The 19,917-nt window shown below is 33.3% G+C and overlaps 1 protein-coding gene across 3 annotated transcripts in view; it reads left to right on the forward strand.

Annotated features, from left to right (window-relative positions):
- The window catches only part of LOC119834596, a 111,946-nt gene that overhangs the window by 10,180 nt on the left and 81,849 nt on the right, over positions 1 to 19,917 (forward strand). The window contains exon 1 of one of the 3 annotated variants that reach the window (XM_038358994.1): positions 16,407 to 16,942. The exons of the other annotated variants lie outside the window; for them this stretch is intronic. The gene's annotated coding sequence lies outside the window, so the exon portion shown is untranslated. Of the gene's footprint in view, positions 1 to 16,406; positions 16,943 to 19,917 lie in introns of those variants that run through there. 3 annotated transcript variants of the gene reach the window in all.

A 19,917-nucleotide genomic window follows, 5' to 3' on the forward strand; every position in this document is an offset into this window, starting at 1 on the left:
ACAGAGAGAAGGATGCATCCTTACAAATGACGCCTTTCATAGCAACATTTTTAAGACCTCTCTCAGTCCTGCCTTTCCTGCTTTCCGGCGCTCTCGTTGGTAATGTTGGCTTCTTGTAAAAGTAATGAACTACTCCTGCGTAGGTCTAATCGTTTTCCGTTTTGCTATACATTTAACCTGACCTGAACCTGTATGAAATAAAACCAACTAAAATTATATTTATCGCCACTACCAACATAAAATCGCATTGTTTCTTCCATTTGCCATTTCATTGAAGAATTAAATAAATAAGTGAAAAACGTGTATAGAAATTTATAAACGTATTTATTCATTTATATGTTTAGTTCGTCAATATTTGCCTGATATCATTGTATTATATTATCCCAGAACTAAGAATATTAACAATAGCTGCGGTTAACATACCAGAAATGGATCAATTAATGAAACACGTTCAATCGTCCAGTAGTAACAGTAATTGCATAATCACTTAACGTATCTCCATCTATCGATGTTATCACGTGCTCGCTTAGAGATGCTCTCGATGAAGTCGAAATGATTTTATCACATAGCTCACGAATAGTTGTTGTATCACTGAACGATTATGGTATGGTTTCGTCACAATAGAGGGCCTGCTATGAAAAGTGAAAACGATGTAAATATCAGTCAATGAGGTCTGAATCCATAAGCCGGTGTTTAGGATCTTACTTAGATTAAAATGTTTATATACATATAATATTAATTTAGTGTTTAATATGTGACCAAAGCGCAAATGGTAAACATCACCGATTGCTAACAAATCAAACACCTAGATCTAGAACGTTCCATTTTTCTTATCTAGATTATCTGCAGCTTGTAACTTGAACTTGAGTGGCGTAACCAATATGCATCGAGGTGTATTTTATGTAGCGGTTTTTAATATGATATCCGATGTAATTTGATTCATTGTTTCATTATTGCGTTGTTTCAGCTCGGTATTATTTGTTTTGCGGTAATAGATGTATACTTCCTTCATCTTATTGTTTTATTTTAGTCCGCTTTGCGAAACTGAATTGCGGCAGGTGTATTTAAGATTTCGCTGCATTTATCAATCATCTCATTTTCCACACATGCAATGCAACTATATTTCTTATATAACATAGGTTTGCTTAAGCGTCTTTTGAATAAATTACATTCGTCTAAACGACTGAGGAAAAGTTATTGCAAATCGCGTCTGCATAACCATTGTTTCCTGTAAGCGTCGAACGATGCATTTACGATATTGCGAATAAATTCACCCGAAGATAAATAAGAGCCTTGTTTTCTATACATATACAGCAATTAAATGGAAAGTCCTATCACACTCGTGTTACTTGTAATGCGGGCTTAGTTGGCGTTATCGATATTAATGATGCCATAAGTTGTTTTACATCCTGTCGAAGCTCAGCTTATTACTCGGAAGAACAAACAGCTAGACAGACCGGTAACTATAAACACTTAATTGAAAACTTTAATGGGTATGTACTTTCGATATAGAATAAATCAGTAATATCTATGGGATAGATAGAAATCAGGATAAATATTATTTGCAGGTTCGGTAATTGTATAAATACATGTTTCAATGGTACATATGTATAGTAACTGTCAAGTATTCAGTAACCTATTTATTAGCTGGAAGGTTGTCTGATTGTACACACCCAGCAAACGACTAACCCTCGGTGAACACGCAAAACAAACTACTCTAATAGGTAGAAATGTAGGTCAAACTACGAGACTTGGTGTTTGTTACAATATCATAGATGTTTCATTTCGTCAAAGTAACAAGCGAATCAATTATATTGTTAGCTTGAGGAACTGAAGAGGATTTTTTAAATGATAACAAGACACGAACGACGTCGGTGACAGCAAATTTTTTTAAGTAATATTTCCTTCTCATCTTACCATCGTAAATGCCATTCAAAATTATTAAAATGTGTTCTTTAAAACATGAGTGTATTATTTACTACGATAATTTTTTGGAGATTCGTCAAGTGATAGTCTAAATTAATCGTCCAATTTTTTTCTTTTCTTGGAATCACCAGAATATTGGTAAATATTATTTTTTTTATGCTACAATCGGTAATAGAGCTGGTGGGACGCCTGATGGTAAGCGCTACCACCGCCCATGAACATTTGTAGAGGCATAAGATCCTTTACAGACCTTACGCCTTACAAATGGATTGCCGACTTTTTAGGAAGGGATTAAGAGAGGATTGGCGATAGGAATAAAGAAAAGGACTGGGAAGGGTAAGGAAAAGGATATGAACCTCCGGCTCCCCCACTCACCGAACGAAACACAACAGAATGCTATATCACGCCGGTCTTCTGTGGGGGTGTGGTACTTCCCCGGTGCGAGCTGGCCCAATTCGTGCCGAAGCGTGCTCGACTACCACATACAAAAATGTCTATATCAGTGTAGATATTAAAAACAATAATGACAAATTATATAGAAATTATAAACATTCACAAATAAATGTATATAGGTAAATCGTCTGAACACATCTTAACGTATTAAAAGTTGATATTGGTTTAAACCTATAGCTCAAAATAAGTTACTTCTGGTCTAATACTAAACGGATCGGTTGAAAGTCTTACAGTCTTTCGTTTACGTTTTGCGGTTAGACATTGCAGTATTACGTCTGTACTTGTGAAATATTATGTATTTGGAGCGAAGATGAACAACTAATGAAATAATACATTTTGAAATAGTTAATCAATCGAAATATCATCTTATGAATCGCTTCTTTTGCTAAGCCATGTTTTCATTTACATAGTTTTTTAGAAATTTGTATATTTACTTATTTTATGTATAAATAAGAGAGTATCAGATACTGTATATATTATCTAAAGAATATTTTTTTTCATTATCGTAATACGGACGAATATAATTCAATTTAACGACGTGCACACTGGTGAACACAATTCTTCACGAGTCTGCTAACTCCGAGAGATAAATCTGATGTTATCGCCGGTGACATTATATCAGAATTCATTGGCCAACTCATTGTCTTTGAATCGGCTTAATCAATTTGTATGCATTTATCACTTTCTGATCGTACTTTCTATAATTTTATTAACAGCTTGTTATGAAACATTGTTCCTCATTTCTTGATCTGAAATCCTCATTCAAAATAATATTGACATAGACAAGAGAACTTCTTAAGCTCCTTACACATTTAAATGTGAAGCATAGTATCGCCTACGAATTTTTACTCTAAAGAAAACGAGTCATTGTTTGGTGTGCAATTTGCATAACACACGCCCACATAAACACTTATTAACCATGTACGGCGTTTAAGTCCGCCTTTCGAATTAACTAAATCACTGTCGTTTTCTTGCCAATCTTCCGGTACAATTTCACTTCGGAGTTTATTATATGTAATCATCTGATCGGCGATTTATCGTGATTAAGTTATAAGTAAAATGGTATGTGAAATCTTTTCCATGATGACGTAATGGGTTCTCCTTATCCGAACGGTGGATTGATAGTTCAAGCCTCTGAGCATTCTACCACTATTATCCAGAAAAGGCCAATTGATCATAACATGATCCCGCTGCTACCTGTTATTCGTTTAATGGTAGGTTGCGAACACTAAAATGTTCCTAGCAGTTATCCCAGACGTCGAACGTTGGCAGAAGATAAAATCATCAGTGTTAATGGCTAGTTACCCATATATCTATTGTATCAAATTAATTCAGTAAATTGCGTTATGAGTAGAGCAAAAAAATGTCTCTCTTTAATTTTCTCAATGGGTACTAGATACTCGTGCATGATATTCGTTTTAATTGAAAACAGTTGACGTCGTTTGTTGTCGAATTGTTGGTCATCGCGTAAACCGCCATACTATAGATATTATGGTAATATTTTACAAATGCATTAATTTGAAATGTCAATGAACGCAATTATTGTTAGAGAGTGAGCCTCTCCGTTTTCCTATTACTTTATCGTTAACCTTCTACAGACAGGTACGGAAGCTAGAAACTTAAAAAAAAGTCAACCTACGCATTTTAATGTACCTACTCTCACCGTGTTTTTTATTTTTATTATGTGATCAATATGCAATTTTTCTCACCTTCGACATGTCGGTGAAAGCGTTATCAAACCGATCGTATTTATGGTCTACGAGAGCGTCATCGATCTGAGTGCGGCGACCTATCGAAATCGCGTTGTGGTTATGGGGCGTTACATGATAATGGCTTTCCGCTACTTTCTGTTTGAAAGCGGTTCTTTTGTTTAAAGGGCCAACTTATGGGCAGGCAAATGTCTTAAATTGATTTACCGCAAAGTTTTTACATAATCTTTTCTACAGATTTACGGTTTACGAATTTCTCTCGGTACCGACTGCTCACTGGCCCTATTTAGGGCATCATAGACGTGACATCTACAGACTCTAAGCATTCTTCGTGCCAGTGCAGAGGTCTACTGTAAAATTTCTAAGCACAACGTTGAAACAAAAATTATCGTCACGGCCGTAATCGCTATTACGGTTCACAATTATTTTTTGCTTACGTTTCAACATAAGCCATGGCTGAAACACTTGAAATCTTTCGGCCACCAGGCAAAGAAACAAATGCGGTGACCGCTGACTAGCTGCTTATTACGAAGAGACGGTACTGAGTAGGTATACTGTCTCAGCGGACGGTACTGAGGTGTATTTCTAAGAATGTCTGCCCGATACGCGGGACTGTTAACGACCATTGATTTTTTAAATAATTTCTTGTTAAGCAATATAGAAATGTTTAAAAATAATTATTCCTATCTTTATACAAAGTGTGTATTTATACTCTTTTAACCTCTATTTTGCTATATACCAGCGGTTAAAATATGAATATAGGCTACAATTATCATATTCACGTATATTAAATTCCTTCAACGAGAACAATTCTTAGATAAAAAAGTTGCCCAATAAATTACTTTTTTGTAAGTATAAGATGTTCGATTCATTGAATTATCTTATTCTTGTTATTCCTAAAAATCGTCACAAATTTATATAATACGTAAATTAATAAACTGTACTGTCAAAGAAATAACCTTGCAGCTATAAATTTGCCTTGTGCCTAGAAGTTAGAGAATAATGTAGTTAATTTATATATTTTACACATTTTGCGTTATCCTTGTATTAAGATGTACTAAAATTGGCGATATTAAGTTGATAAAGATTTAAAAGTGCAACGGTTCCGCGTTTAAATCGTAATGTCTATTAATGAAAGATCAATTGCATCGGAGTCAACGACCGTGTCGTGCACAGCAAGTAACATTACTTGCATATTTATACGTGGCAAGTATGGTCTGGAATGCTAAGATTTTCTTTTTATACTGTATCTTACTAAATAAAATCACATATTCATTGCGATAGGGTAGAAGAAAAACGGTTAATATTTCATTGTAAGTAAAACATGAGATCAATGTATTAATTTAAATGCGTCAAAAATAAACGCTGCAGCTATAATTGATAGTATTTATATAGTGTAGTGAATAATTGATGATTAAACTGTTACGGCAGATTTTTAATTTTTGTTCAAATATAAGAAACTATTCATAAGCAGTGACTTTGCATAAAATGAATGCGTAGCGTCGTGCCACAATTTAGGGTTGTCATTTTGGATGCTGAGCATGTACAATGTGAAAATGCAATGTAACATATAACATTTTGTAGTTAAATTAGTATAACCGTAGTCAAAAGATACGTAGCAACTTACTTTCTACTTGTTTGCCCTTTCCTGGTATATATTACCAAAATTAAACAAGTGACAACCCTATCACGCTCTGATATTATAATATCAACGAACTGAATAACATTATTCTTCACCGATTTACAGTTTTGCTTGAATCAAATTGAGATCACTGAAATTGTAATTTGTCGATTCAATTTTGACAATTTATTTAGCAAAATAGTGATGACATTGTGGAAGGAATTAAATAAATACCGATGTATTCTTCCAATCATCCAGCGTAGGATTGTCTTAGCAATTGCAATATGGGATTTTAACAACCTTAAGTGGTGCTTTAAATTACCAGAGCATATAACGCGACATCAGATACACATCTGTCACAGGCATACTTTAGACAGCGTAGGCTCTTATCGGCGAATGCAGTCGCGTGAAATGCGCGTGAGCAACTCGATCGCAAGCGCTCTGCATTTCTATTGCAATTCGCACATGTACCTACGCTGAACATGCATACGTTTTCTAAATTTCGACATTTCTTTTTGTTGTTGTATTGTTGTTCTTATGACGCGTAATTATCTTAATTAATGAGTGTGGTGTCTACACCGTTCGTTGTTAACAAATTACCTTCCACATTCACCGATTATTCGCTTATCGCGTCTAAGAACAACGTTATTGTGATATAAATTGTTCTCGTGGTGTCATTACGCAATTTACACAATCGAATTGTCAGACAATTGCGACAAAGACGATAAATAAAATTGCTTTTCGTCATATAGTGCGCCAAATAAGCGTTAGAACGGCGAGGTCGTAATTAAATTTTCAAATGTTAAAAGATAAGTTCTTCAGTTCAGAATGTTTCTCTAGTAAAATCAAAATTTTTGTTGGAATCTTTTTAGAGTGGCATGTTTACATCATGTTTCATCCATCGTTTGATAAAGTTAACTCTGTGAAATATTAACGAGCAATTTGAAAGAATTTCGAAAAAGTCGACATTTTTACAGTGTACATGACCTAATTAAGCTTGGAGGTGTAGCTTCATAATTAATCGCGTGACCTGAAATTCGGTGTAGAGTGTTTTACTTGATCTATGAATGAAAATGTTACCGGGATTCTCTTAGTCAGCGGAGGGTCTTTTATAACTTTAATCTGGCAACCTATTCTATGTGTGTATGTGTAGTATGAATTCGTGCCGAATATAATATTTGACACTATTGGTAAATAACCACAAAAGCATCAAAAACAAATTTGCCTCATAACTATCATAGTATTGTGTTCGGTGTAAAATTATTAAACTTTCACACTCCCTGAAAACTGAAAACTACCTACCTACTGAGAGATGTTACATGACTAAAGTCATTAATTTACATTGATGAAATAGTATTTTCAGCACCAATGCCACTTAATTTAATTATTTAATAAACTACGCTTATTGCCGTAGGTAAATGCCTTTAATAATAGCTAGTTCCAATACTGTGTATTTTAAATTAAGTGTTTAAGTACCAGTAAAAAAATAATGTTTGGTCATAAGTTATAACACAATCGGTTAATTTTTTTATTTATTCAGATAATTGCAAATACATTTGTGAAAATTATTTTATTTATGTAACAAACTAAACTGTAACATATGAAATTAAAGGAAGGTACCTATTAATAATTTAACCAAATATATAAAAAATTATACACATTTAAGAATTTCAAAATATTAATTAGATCCGATCATTCGTCAAGTAGCATTTGGTTTGATATCGACGCATCAATCCATTAACTCTCGGCTCATAACATCGACTTAACAAGGTTTTCGTGTCACTTTCTTCATCGCGGCATCACTATAAATGACACTACACGATTTAGTACATATGTCAAGTCCTTCCGAACACTTTCGATGGCTCCGAAGCGAGCGTAATCGACTATCACTTTAATTCCGGTTTGCGGTTATTATTCAGATGCATCGGCTCCTCTATCTTCACACGAGCAAAAACTTGTTTGTTAATCACGTCACGAACACTCCAAACTAAACTTTCTTTAAGTGCATTGTCAAATTTCTCCCGCATTGAGAAATGCGCCTCTACAATAGGCGTATTAATGCCTCAGTCGGCCATTGTTGAATCGTTGTTTATGTTTTGCATTTTTTTTGTTTATAAAAGATGGTCGAGTTTGTTTACTGATTGTGAAATAAGTACCAAAAACAGTGCGCCTTTACATTGAGAAATTTTTGAACGAATGAGTCACTGGCGGCTTTGCGACTCGCCTACCGCGAAATAATGCAAATTAATCTTGCGAAACTGAATGTATTAATGCGAGCTTGTAAAATCGTACGAGTATATACTTACGTATTATTTATGGTCTTGCTTCTTGTTAATTATTTTCAGATTTATTTAACTATAACGATTTAAAATATTGAACTTTGTAGCTGAGCCAAGAGTTGATTAAGCTATAGCTTATAAATGTAGATAGTATATAAGTACCTCTTTATATTTATATAAACAGCATTAGGTTTTATTGATCTTAATATCCCATAACATAGATGTAAAAATCAACCTAATATAAATGAAATTTATGAAAATACAGAATCAATTTTTAAAAATTCCGTTTGTTATGTATCCCTGAGATATAGATGAAGTGCATGCTTCAAACATAACATTTGCAAAGAGAACGTACGATAAATGATATTGCTTTCGGAATAATACTCAGTTTTTTTTAATAACGTTGCATCAAAAAGTAAGTAGATTTCACAAAGCATAACAAACTTCGTTTTCAATCGACATCTACTTCGAAATTACGAAGTCTCATTTTTAAATAATATTTAAACGTGTCAATGCCGAAACTGAGAAACACCCACTATAGTATAAGAAAGGCCAAAAAATGGGTGTAATGATCAATGATATTTTGATTCATTTGCTCATTGAAAGCTTAGATTAATTAGATATCGTTAATGTAAACATGAAGGTTTTTAGTAATGTTCATATTATAATATGCTTTACGTCTATTCGAAGTATTCATAAATATTTAGAGACTGCGCGATCGTCATCGTCTTCATAAAAGAAAGCGGTACTAGATTGTATTGTCTGCATATTTCCAATCTGCATTCATTAGCAAGAATTCATTTCGATTGTTACTATACCAGGCTTAACTTTTTAATATAAAATTTATAAAAAAGGTCCATAAATATTCCAAAAGTTTAAAAAATTTAATTTTAAATTATTAGTTCACACGGAGCGGTGTAATGTTCTTATCGGTAATTGTTAATTGCACTTAAACTATAAATTATATTTACACTTGAATATTATATACCTACAAATAAGTAATGTTTTTAATATTAAGCTGGGTCGTATCGATGTACTTATATCAAGAGTATCGGAAAACCATGACGCTCAAAAGATATTGGAAATTGTATATCTCCAGTTAGGCACTCAATAAAAAAGTTACCACAAAATATAATAAAGAAATTGTTCCACTTTCACTATATTGTTGTATACCCCATGGGATTCCCATAAAAACAGGGAAAGTATGTAATTGACGGACGGCAAGGCCGCCTCGAGTCTTGTCACGCCCATCCTGCAACATAACTGATGGAGAGAAAAGTGAAACTGGCGGAATGCTTTGATGTATGTTATATGGATGTCTGGAATGGTGTGGCGCCATATGATTTGGTCATATCGCTTGGCGACTCGATTTACCTTTAACATTTAAAGAGAATGATATAACTCAAATGATTTGTATCTCGGTAGTACACCGCTATGCTCCACTTTTTACCCCAGTCGCGTCGTTTTTTCTAAAACAATACACGTATTATAAACCATAAATCCGTAACCATCCCAATGCATTTTAATAAAACTTTTTAGTTTTATAAGTAGGTACCTAATGAATAAAATGACTTAAATTCAGCGCACGCGATTAATTTAGAGTAAAGCTTTAATAATTAATCGACAACACGAATTAGACATCAAGTCAAGGCGTGCTGTATAGTGCTTTTAGCTTTTCATTAATATCGATGTAAGTACCAATATGTATGAGGAAAAATCAATTATTTCAGTGTTACGATATGATAATAAGACAGGATTAAAATAATAAGGTGGGAGTAGTATAGACAACATGGTCTCAAAAATTTGGAGAAAAACCTAAATAGATTACGTTTTGTTTCGTAATAACAACCGGTTTGATATGATGCTAACATTCGATTTTCCATAATGCAGTACAGTATTTGTGGGTGCCTAAAAGTATTATCACTCTTTTTATTAATGGTATACTTCAGTTTGCACTTAAAACTAACAAGAAGGGCACGTTTTAACATAATGCTATTTATTCGTTGCCTTATTAGTCCTTCACGGTCGGCAGATTTTCACCCTTGACGGTTAAACTGGTAGGAAAAGTACCTACTAAGTGGTTTATTTAGTTTATAGAGAATATTTATATAAAACGTACCGTACTATATTATATGACATATAGTATAGTAGTTCATCAATATTGTTGTCTACTATCATCGAACATAAAAAGGCTCATCTTGGAGTAATAAAAATGAAAATTTATCTAATGTTTATGAAGAAATTAATGATAAAAATTTATACAAAAACTCTGTAAACATGTAAATATAAAAATACTTTATTAGTTGATAGCACTTTTACTTATCGGGCTATTACGGCGGGGTCTGTAAATTCATTACAGTTTGATTGTGCTTGTATTTCATTATTAACATTTACAACTATTATAAAACGCCTTTCATGTAATTTGTGGCTTTCTCCTTTTATCGCTTTTATCACTGTGTTTGTTATCGTACGCGACTTGCTATATTTCTCATAACAACATCGGTAGCTTGCGACGCCGGAGACAGGCACCGTTCCAGATATATATTAGAGTTTGTTGCTGATAGCACCGAATATCGATTCTCCTGCGGAATAACTATGCAGTGGTAAAGATAATTTGACGTCGAACTCGACCCTGTGTCGGATTTCTAAATTAGTGCCCCGCATAATCATCCCGTGAATATAATCTCGACTAGCAAAATGCCATAAAATTTCACGTAAAGATAATATATTTTTTAATCAAAACACAATGCTTGCGAATCCATGAGGAAGTCTTAAAGGAAAGTTAATTACAATTATTTATATGTCACATTTGAATAATTAACTGTTCAAATTAACAGTCTAATTGTTTTGTAAGTTATGAACAAGAAGATTGCGCGTTTGTTGCGATGCTATCTGTCCGTAATATATGAAACAAATGCAATGTAAAACAAGTATACAATTTGCTTTGGAATTTCACGCATTATTTGAAGTGCACGTTGGCTAACTTAGAGACTGCAACTTAATCGATGTTGGCTCTTGCTTTACGCGTAAACAAGTGCGAGCTCGAAACTGGGTTGATGTTTTTGTCGTAATATCTGGTGTTCTAGGTAAATATAATGGCCTGTTACGTGAGTGAATACGTATGAGATTTCCGCTCTCAAAGGTTAGATGTTATCTGTTACGATCAAGTTTGGTATCAAGTTAACTCATATCTCGCATGAATCTTGCTCGGATTTACACTTGCATGTCGCAGCTGAAATTTTATAATAACAGATTTCCGTTTAAGAATCTGCTTAATTTATTATTGATTCTTTGTGAAGTAAATAACGTATCAGTAAAATTTTTCATTTAAACTTTTCCCTTCTCGAAGCCGCATCAGAGTGTTTCCTGTTCTCCATAAAGCAATTTTCCCAAAGCAATTAGCAGTATTCTTTAAAAAAATATAAAAACTAATTAGATCTTGTGGTACGAGTTGCTAGATAAAAATGTTCTTCCTTTTATGTAAGTGCTCTCGTTACATAACACTAAATCCTTCATTTATAAACTCTTGATTATGGTTAAAATTATTCAATATTTTGTATGTATATGTTGTATATGTTGCGGATTATACTTTTCCAACGAGAGAACACTTTTACAATCCAGCGGTTAAGATAATATATGTATTTACAATTTTACAGTGATAAATATATTGTACATATTAATCATATTTTTATAAGCACATAGAGAAGTAGGTAGCTATTTAAATTCCACATGGAGCTAATTTCTGCATACATTAGGTCCATATAAAGAACAAACAAGCCGTAGGCCGATTTGTATCTAATATATCGCCGCGCACGCACTTAGTATGCAAAAATCAGTGCGCCCGATTTTTTCGCGCCGCAGCGAAATGAGTTATTGTCAGTGAAAATGAAATACGATTCTCATAGTTACGCAAACAAGAAGTGTAACATAACAAGGTGTTCTAACAAAAGGTGCGCTACTTCCATTCGGCTGCTGCACTCGTAATTTCATTACTTCCCTTACAAATTATGTAATCTAAAATTACCTCGCATTACATGTATAATGGGATATAGCGGAGTGGCGACTACTAGCGACGGACTGCTGTTAATTGCTGTCCATCATCTCGATACGTCTTGCACATCGAAGGTTTGTGTAATGGCATTTCGACAAGAAGCCTGTATGATATGATTAGTTCTTTGTTAGGTGATAATTACGTTCCAGTTACGATGCTACCGAATAAGAAAGGCATAGTTTGATAACTATTGACATGTTAATTGGAATTATTTACAAAACTGGTTTATAAGAATGCATAATTAACATAAAAGAGAATGAAGAACTTTGAAACGGTTTTAAGTACATAAAAACACAAGTTGATAAAGATTTATCGTTACGTTTATAGTGGATGGACAAATAAAAAGGTCGGTGTAATTGTTCGTTATAAAATTTATGTGGTAGATAATTCGCCAAGAGAAGTAATAAATTCAAGTTCTTTTTATAAACAACATACGCTATTCTAATATTATTGTACAAAGAATTTAAAAGAAACAACATTTGGGCATTCTAACAAGAACTCACGTAAGTAAATAAATTACTTACGTGAGTATTATTAAATTCGTTCAATATATCTTCCAGTCCTGTGTCTTCTTGTTGGACAGATGCATTTCGCATCTGTTTCATCGGTCGATTTAATTTACGGACAAGGTGATCAGTCGCGGGCGCTTACATACCGAGACGTGGTTTTAAATTTTTTTTCTAAGTTTCAAATACAAATAGAATTCAGGATCACTAAGTAAAAACCCTAGTATTTTTTAAATTACTAAAACAATAGGTCTGCATCAAGTTGTCTTGTTGGAGTAAATAAGATTTTAAAAATATTAACACTACTGAACTGATTATGGGAACACATGAGCTATCGAAATACTTCCTCTTTCCTGCGGGTTCGTCCGCAAGTGAAACCGCGCGGCACAGCCAGTCCTTTATAATTCTGGTCCGTTCTAATTTTAGACTAGAGCTTTGAGTCGTTAGTCAAAAGCTATGCCGGTTTTATTGACTCGTATCCGGTGCCTGTAAAGGCATGACCAGTCACTTTTCAAAAGGGTGCGGTTAGGTTAACCATTAATAAAACAGGAGAGTAGATCAAAGAAGGACTTTCTAGGAATATTTGATGTCTATTTGTCAAATCGAAAGTTATTAAATCAATAGATTATATAGGTGAAATGAATCTTGAATCTTGAATCTACACAGATAATATCAAATTTAGCGTCTAATTATTTTTAAATTCAATTTATTCAATATCTAGTTGAGACATTTTACTGTAACCTTCGATTGATACGATTATTTGTATTTAAATTTAGTAATCAAATATTTAATGTTACCGTGTTCTACCACTCTATGTGCTGTTATTATAACGTTAAATATTACGTAACGTCACTCTTCTATGCACCAATGCAATGGCGGAGAGGATGTTCGTGTTTCTGCATATCAAATATAGTCGTATATGTCACGTGTTGTATCTAGTAGCGAGTAAATAGAGAAATGGTAAAATAATCGTTATTACTAAGATTCGAAGGTTCAGAGTAGACTTCACTGCTTTTTGAGCCAGGTCAGTACACGTCAATTGTTTCGCCCATATTCATAGTTCGTGGCTTGGCAGCTGGCTTTTAATGGTGTTTGCAAATTCTATTGCTGTAGGATTTCTCGTGTCAATTGAATATGCAGTGTGTGAAGGTTGTTCGATCTTATTGGTGGCAATTGATAATTGGACGGTGTAGAATTCTTACAGCGTGCCTTTCTAAGCGCCGGACACGATTCTGTTTTAAGTGCTAAGAGCTACCGTGTCTTGATTACATTAGCCGATTTTGTAATAATTAGATAACTGTAACAAAAGAGACAAGGACGTGTCCTTATTGGCATAGGATATGTTTAAATGTATAAAGTAGTAATATGACGACATATCGTTATCTACAAGGTAGATAGAATTATAGTCATCGACATTCTTCGCAAACTTCCTAAATGAATACAAAGAATTTTGGTACGCTTTGAAGTATTTCAATTTCGGAATAACTTTACCGGAGGCGATATCTATGATTAAAAGTGCTTTTTATAGTAACCGGTCTTGCGGCATTTGATGACATTTGCGTTATGTTAACAAAACTGGTGAGTTCCAATGCGAAGAAGAAAGCTTAATTTATTAAACGCGATAACTCATATCCCCACTATTGATATGTAAATGAAAATTTATGACAAATAAATCAGATAACAATTTTATTCATTGCTATGATTTTCGTTTGAGTTGAACATAACACGATTCAAGTGTACTTCGAAATGGCAAGGATTAGCATGTATACAGTATATACCCACCCACGTTATCGATTCTAGTCTGGTTGGAAGACCTTAACTCGTATATTTTTATGGTTTCTTGCGTCATTTAGTGTCTTCAAATATGGATAAATTTTCACGATTGCCTCACAAATGCAATTACCTCTTGCTCTTTACCTATTTATACACATATTTTAAATACGGGACCATGAATTGACGGTTTCAATTTCAGCATTTCGATCTGAATATTCAATTAAATTTATAACAGTAACCTATCAAAAAAACTTACATTTCATTAAATTAAATTTACTTAAATTTACTTGCTTGTCGTTGATTCTAGTCAAACAATAAAAGTTTCATTATTAAGATAATAAAGAAAAACAGATAAAATTCAGATACGAGACGAGTTTAACCAGTACTTGTTAAAAATAAATGCGGAAAGCCAAGGTTGTCAAGAATTTGCTTTCGCTTGCAAATTGTGTTGCTTACATGCAGATCAGGTCATCTAAATCGTCTTCCTTATCTAGACTGCCATCAAATGTGAAAAACATTAAAACGCTGGTTTAATTCTCATAATCATGCAAAAGTCAAAAAGAGTTTTCATGTAGATCGAAGTATAAGCCTCGTGTGTCAACGTAAGAACATTGAAGTCAGCTTTATGGGGAGATCATTGTGTAAAATACATTAATGTTATATCATAAGGAACTCATTTCTTGTCTATCCGCTTATACAATCTCTATAAATGATAGCAGGTAATCAATTGATAGCTAAATCATGTATTAACATCGTAATGATCAAGAAATTTTGCTTTGTACATGTGATATAATAATTTAGAAAGTATGCGCTAGATGAATTTTGCTCAATAAGCTGTGGATATATCGCAACGAGAGCATATATGTTGCGCAAAGTAAAATTAGATTTATAAGATAATTCTATGAATGTATTGCACATTATTCGTATCGTCACGCTTCATTCGCGGATGCCAGGAGAGAAATCACACGAGATAATTCTTATATGTGCTGAGTATTTATGTCCAACGCTGGATGGGACAGAATGCTTACGACGAAATTATTATAATCACCTCTATGTATCATGATCCTTGGCGCTGTCCATTTTTAAAGGTCACGGTGAACTCTCTAAATGTTTGAATGAATACTTGGACCTATAAATCTCTTGGTTTTATTAGAGAGGTTAATAATAAACATAAGATAAGGATCTTATCTCTTAGATGATCATTTAAATCCGATTTCGCTAAGGTTAATTGACAGTCAAATATTTTGGAAAACCTCTTCCATCAGTTGGTTTCCAATATATATACATTTTATTAATTTGAATAATATAATTCGTAATGTGACTAATTCTTTAATTTTTAGATACTCCTCTTCGTTTACTTAATGTGGAATGTGTGGGTGAATTGATTACATTTTTAATTGTCCAGCTTTCTATTTTAGGATAGGATCAATAAATTGCTATAAAAGTTTATTTTTTTTATGTTTATCCATAATGTTTTATATATATTTTTTGTTTTATTTTATATCGTGTATAACAAATAAGAACTGTGTAAAATTTTAACATAATTTGTTTTTGTGTAAACATAATTATTGTAAACCCAGATAATTAATTAATTACTTGCTTACAGGCTACCATCAGTCTGTCATTAATTAATGGAGAGCGCTTAATGATATTAATTGATAATTCATGAATTAAGTTACCGAATTTTGTTGTGAGACTATAAACTAAGGCTTAACTTTATGTATATCTTTTCAAAACATAAGGATAATAATATGTCTAGTCTACGCAAAACGTGACATTAGCCAGCCTTGTCCATCGGAAGAACCTCGGTGCTTTTCGGAACGAAATCTTTCGATTAGAGCGTTGTCTCTTTCATACTCAATGAGTATTCAGTCGAACTCTAATTTCCACACGCAACGTTCGAGGAAACTGACTCAGCTGAGTACGAGTTCAATATCTTTTAACTAAAATCACCTTTACGCAGTACGTTTGAGAGCACACATTTGCTAGAAACAGCACTTGAGAGTTATGTTTTATAGTACTGTGCACGTCATAGTATAGTTCTTTCTTTCTCTTTTTGTCAGTCTCGCACAGCTGCCTCCGTTCAGTACTCAGAATTCAGTACGTTAAAGGCATTAACGCGATACGGACCGCGTCTACGTTATTTTATTATCGGCGTTGTACCCGCTATCAATATTCGAATTGTTTACGATATGATTATACCTTCAGTGAGTAGCATATCTGTTAACAGTGCTTGTGTTTATTAAATACGTGTTATTTGTCGACGTTGCAGTTTGTGACTTTACAAATAAGTTTCGTTTGTTTACGCGAAATTATTTCGAATAACATTTTGTCTTGTCATATGAGGATATAGTTAGTTAACTGCAACGGCATGTAAAATAGGGAGCGGTAACAATTACCGAGTGAAGTGCATGTTTTACGGCCGAGTGGTTGCCAGGCCTCAGTGTCTCCTGTGTTGAATTCGAAACGTTACAATTGGGCTCTCGATCAGAGTAACTGATGGAAAATTGTGCAGTTGGGGTATGTGAAAGGGTACGACATGCGGGCCAGCGTGGATGCGACTAACGTACTAGGACACCGGCAAAACGGCGGCAACAGAGTCTCCAGCGGTCCTTGCACCACAGGTGGGCGCTCTTAATTGACCGATCTGCTCACATTACCTATTAATTATACGTAAAAAGCTAATATTTCTCACAAAATTTTAATATATTTCTATTTTTTTTTTAAATCCATTAAGCAGGAATCCTACGTTTTACTTTTTTTATTTATAAAAATAAGAAAATAGATGCTATTAATGACACAGTAACCGATGAAGCATTTCATTATAATATTTGTTACCTTCGTATATTGCACGAAGGTGTGTAAATAATTACAAAACGTAACCTTCACAATATAATGCTGCGTGTTGGTTTAGAAGAAGAAATTACTCGTAGAATTTATTAATGTCGCTGTGTTAGGTACGTTTCGTAGTCTGTTTCAAATTTCAACTAATGAATATCTGTACATTTCTCCAGATAAGACGATATTATGCTTTTGCTTTCATTGAATCGATTTAGAAAAATTTTAAAACTAGCTTAAGATAAATCATATCGCACGCGAGCCAGCAATAGCTGTTTTTGCTAATTATTGTACATTATAAAATTACCTCTAAAACTAGTTGGACAAGGCCATAATATCAAGCATTATAAGTATATTATAACTTCATTCCATTCCACTATATCGTCAAAATAACTTAAAACTTTTGATTTGATTTTATTTTTGAGGAATTTTCCTATTCAGATTTTTGTTGTCAGAAATGCGTTATTGAATTTTTATCATAATATTTCTCAAGTGACATTAAATTACATAGTACATAATATTTTCTTGTGTTTGATAACACATGTATGTTGTATAGTACATAATATTCAAGGTAAGTAGGATAGTAGGTAGAAATAATATCAAGTAATTGTATTATATTTCAAAAAGTCTGAATATAAAATTTTGTGAAATATATGGGGTACAGTATATTATGAATACTAAAAATTACATTTCTTTATTTTTTTGTAAAAATGCAGAATTACAAAGTAAATTTATTAAAGTTCGCCCACACATAATCTTCATCATCAATAGTCCCGATACTACGTGTTCAAGCCACCACGCTAAACACATTTAATTAATATTAATGTTAATTTAAAACTTTTCTTTGTATTTCAAATAAAAGAAGCCAAAGGTTAATCTATAACAAGGGAAAATTTAAAACATGTTTACTTTCGTTGCAACTAGAAAGTTTGGTTATTAGTAGTACCATCATACATCGATATATCAATTCACAGTAATTATGTAGGTAATATAAATTCAATGAAGTCCCTTTATCTAATTAAATTGCAAGCGTTGTAACTTTTAACAAATGCTTACGAGGATAACGAATGTTAAATAATTTCTTCTCAGAAACGTGACCGCGACAGCATGTGCAATTTCATATCATTTGTTAATGAAATCATTGTCTATGGTACTTTATAATAACAGCTTGCAGAATAGGCATAATAAAAGCGAAGTTGACATTCCTTCTGATAACACTCTTAATTTCAATGTAATAGTTCGAAAACAACTATATGGTTAATGTTTTATTATATATCGTTACTCAATGTGAAACAAAGCGGCTTCATAACTTGCAAGCAATCATTGGCACGTGGAAACAGTGGACCCGTGACTTACAGCGATAACGGAATCTAGAAACGTGAAACTCGATTAACATGCGTCGATTTTGCATCGATAAAATCGTTAACTAAATTGTGTATAGTCTGTTTTGTAGTTCGTTCATTCGTTATAATCGATTACTACTGCAATTGAATAGATTGATAATAGTACCTTATTTATTAGAAAATAAGTGAATTCAAGATTATAAAATTTTAAATCATAACGATGAAGATAACAAATAATATCTTTTTAAATACAATACGCGCAAAATGTAGAAAATATTGAAGCACTTGCTTTTCTTAAATTTTCGATAACGGTTTGAGTAGGCAGATAAGTTTTTATTACATGCACTCAAGAATGCTATTTGTATTTAGAAACCCTTTGACCGTGATATTAAGTGATGAACCGTGAATACAAAAAAATCCAATGTTATTTGAAATCTTATAAGATTTATCTTTGTTTATCTAAAGAAATCTTTCAGTTATGTCACGACTTATGAGCAATACCGTCGAGCAACTTCTTAAATTTCAGTTGTGCAAAGTTGACAAATGATTATCCCGCGTTCAATAGGCAAAGTACTCTGTGTACAAAAGAAGCGATTGAGGACAGCTGCTGCCGGTAATGGTTAGTAATACATACTTTACAATGGCAACGTGAGTGGGATCAATGCAATCTCGTCGCAAATTTTGTTAGGTCCTATCGTACCTGCGGAGGCGCGCAGGCGGTACGTGAGCGGCGACCTTGCGCCGCCTGACATTGGGGCGCAGTGATTTCGAATTTTGTTACGATCGTACCGAATCGTTTGCGGATTGAAATAAATTTGAAGCGTTTTATATGATTCTTATCGCGGCTTGCGACATAAATTGCTGTTCAAATGGGCCGTTTTAAGATGTAGATGTATTCGAATAATAATTAAATCTCTGACATATATGTGACCCCCTGATTGGAAGTCAATGGTCGTTAATGGTTGGACTACCTTTTTGTATTCAAAGAAATAGTTTTGAATAATTTACGTTTAGAATGTTTAATGTAACAGTTGTATAGGCGGAGGCTTTTATGGCTATAAGCTTATTTACATCATATTTAACTCTCATTGTTGCAAGAAATTATTTTCATAATGAAAAAAAATTAAATATACGTCATATATACATAAGTTTGATAGATTATTATTATAGAACTGTTTGTCGTGTAAGTTAAGCCCTTCTAAAAGTGCTGAAAAACTTCTTTTTTTCAGATTTAATATTTTAATATTTTGATTTAATCCAAGAAGTAATGCTACAAGGATTTGAAAGGACCAATTCCTAACACGGTTATTGTCCAATTACCTATATAATTTAAGAAACCGTTAGCACACCTGTAACTCTTGTACTAACTCCTGAGCACGGATGAGAATTAGAAAAGTACTTAAATATAAATCCTGGCT

The sequence above is a fragment of the Zerene cesonia genome, chromosome 19 (genome assembly GCF_012273895.1).
Source record: "Zerene cesonia ecotype Mississippi chromosome 19, Zerene_cesonia_1.1, whole genome shotgun sequence".
In the NCBI taxonomy this organism is placed as follows: Eukaryota; Metazoa; Arthropoda; class Insecta; order Lepidoptera; family Pieridae; genus Zerene; species Zerene cesonia.